This window comes from Ictidomys tridecemlineatus, chromosome 5 (assembly GCF_052094955.1).
Source record: "Ictidomys tridecemlineatus isolate mIctTri1 chromosome 5, mIctTri1.hap1, whole genome shotgun sequence".
NCBI lineage: Eukaryota > Metazoa > Chordata > Mammalia > Rodentia > Sciuridae > Ictidomys > Ictidomys tridecemlineatus.
The window spans coordinates 57,619,324-57,621,836 of record NC_135481.1 but is presented as its reverse complement, the minus strand read 5'-3'; the positions used below and the strand labels follow the sequence as shown (position 1 = coordinate 57,621,836).

Genomic DNA, 2,513 nt, shown 5'->3' with positions numbered 1-2,513 from the left:
CTTTTTTTTAGAAAACTTTTTCAGTGCATTACCTTGATGATATTGTATATTCCTCCTTTTTTTTTTCTCCAAATCTGGGCATTATTCATGATTAGTGTGATTTTGTATCCTGACTTATCCCAGCCTTTTGCTTATGCCTGTTGTCCTGGATTATCTATTAATGTCCCATATTCAAAGCTGCTGTGTTTAGGTAACAAATTACATACTCACCTTATCTACAGACCAACCATGTGTATCTTATTCTCTCTTCTTCCGAAGTCCCTCAGTCAAATATGCTCATGCTAAAGTACTTCTGCATTCTACACTTCCTGTTGTGAGCATACTCAGAATACAAAAGTGGGTCCCAGTTACATTAATTTCACATTAAAATTACCATTTCCTACTTACACCCCAATGTTAATTCCTTCAATTTATTCAGCTGTGTATATTCTCAATCCAAATAATTTGGGTGGTCTATAAATGGTAAAAGAATATGGGGCCAGGAATGTACTTCAGTGGTGGACTTACCTAGTACATACAAGGCTCTGGGTTTGATCCCCAGCACTGAAAAAAATTAATAAATAAAAATAATAATGGTTCCACAGAGTAATATTTAGCCAGCCAATCAATGTCTTATCTGTCTCATTCAGGCTTCCGGAGTATAATCATGTGAGTAAACAGAACAAATTCTAGCAATGATATTTAAATAATTCATCTTCTTGTGAAATTTTCTCAAACCTTCATTGCACCCCTTTATTCATCACAGATACACTCCCAAAATTATCATTAAAAGGCAATGGTGATCTAATAGTGCACAGGTTTACATGACTTTGGTGGCTATGTTCACTTTCAGATTACCATTGCAAATCTAACCTTGAAAATGTCCTTGAAATATCATGTAAGGTAAAATACAGTTATGAGGATTTTAGGGAGAGACTTGCATTAGCCAAGGTTTCTCAATCTGGACACATTCTGGGCCAGATAATACTCTGCTGCCAGGGGCTATCCTGTGTCTGGACAGATATTTACAGGATCCCTGGCCTCTGAACAATAGATGCCAATAGCAATCCCCACTCCTTCAACCCCACCCCTAAGTTTAGGAGCCAAAAATAGCTGCCACTATTGCCATCATCTCCTGGGAGGCAAAATTATTCCTGGTAGAGCACTTCTGAAATGGCAGTTACACTCAGAATCAGATTTGATCCCTAATATCTCCTTAGGAAGGGTTGATATATTCCACATTAATTGATGTTTGTTAAGAGCATCTACTATGTGCAAGATACTTTTCTAATACTAGAAAAGATGGAGAAAAACAAACTGGAAATATGGTTTCTGTCATCAAAACTTTTAAGAGATGTTGAAGGAACTGACTTCATTGTTATTCTACATGTATTTATTTTGTATTCTTTGAGAAATCGAGTAATATATTTACCAAATATCTAAGCATATCTATTGGAGGAGTATGTTAGCAAATAGTCTAAATAGAATGATTTGAATAAGACAGAGAGCTAATATGTATTATTCAGGTCACAAATATTTAATGAATTAATGAAGAAATCCATATACTCTACTAAAAGGGAGGCTTCAAAGGTGGTTCAGAGGAGATGGGTTTTCTTCTTGACTGAAATGTTTGACAGAAAAAAGTGTTGGTCTTTTTCTAGGGATCAAGAAAGGACTTACAGAAAAGCCTATACTTTAGTTTGGAATTTATGATATTTTTCTTCAGCGTGGGATAGTAAGCTTTCACAAGTTGAAAACTCTGACACAGAGCCCGAAGATAAGTAGATGAATTGGCTGTAATCTGGTCTTTGAGCTAAAGGCCAGAGATGTATTTTACTGGGTACAAGAGAGCAATGTATCTGTAGGAAGAGAACTGGCCTACAGGGCAAGAGACCCTGGTTCTAAAGTTAGATCTGACACTAATCTGTGGTCTTCCAAGTGTTTTTAAGGCCATGAAGCTTAAATATGCTTTCTTGGGACAAAATGAGAATTACATCTTCCCCATCTACCTCAAATGAAATACTGTAAATAAAAATATGACCTGAAATTGTTACATAAATAGTCAGCCTCCCATATCTATAACTTCTGTATCCCTGGATTTAACCATGGATAGAAAATATTCAGAAAAAAATCATCTATATTGAACATGCATAGGCATTTCCTTCTTATTATTCTCCAAATAATTCAGTATAACAACTATTTATATTTTTAAAAATCTTTTAAAATATGGAACCCTTCTCGAATGTGCATGTCATCCTTGTTCAAGGGCCATACTAATCTTCTCTGTATTGTTCCAATAGTATATGCGTTGCCAAAGCAAGCACTCCATATCTAACAACTCTTTACATGGTTCTTACATTGCACTAGATATTATAAGTAATCTAAAAATGATTTATTAGATATTGTAATCTAAACATGATATAAAGTGTGTGGGAGGCTGTATATCGGTTATAAGGATGATTCATTTTGTTTTTTCCTTACTATTGTGTTGTTGCTAACTGGAGAATTACCTCATTGCCTACTTGTGAACAAAC

General features: G+C 35.1%; 1 non-coding gene across 1 annotated transcript; it reads right to left on the bottom strand.

Annotated features, from left to right (window-relative positions):
• Positions 1 to 2,199: 2,199 nt before the first annotated feature.
• Positions 2,200 to 2,301, bottom strand: LOC120886941 (U6 spliceosomal RNA). The gene has a single exon (XR_005730126.1). It is a non-coding gene; the product is annotated as a U6 spliceosomal RNA (small nuclear RNA).
• Positions 2,302 to 2,513: the final 212 nt, after the last annotated feature.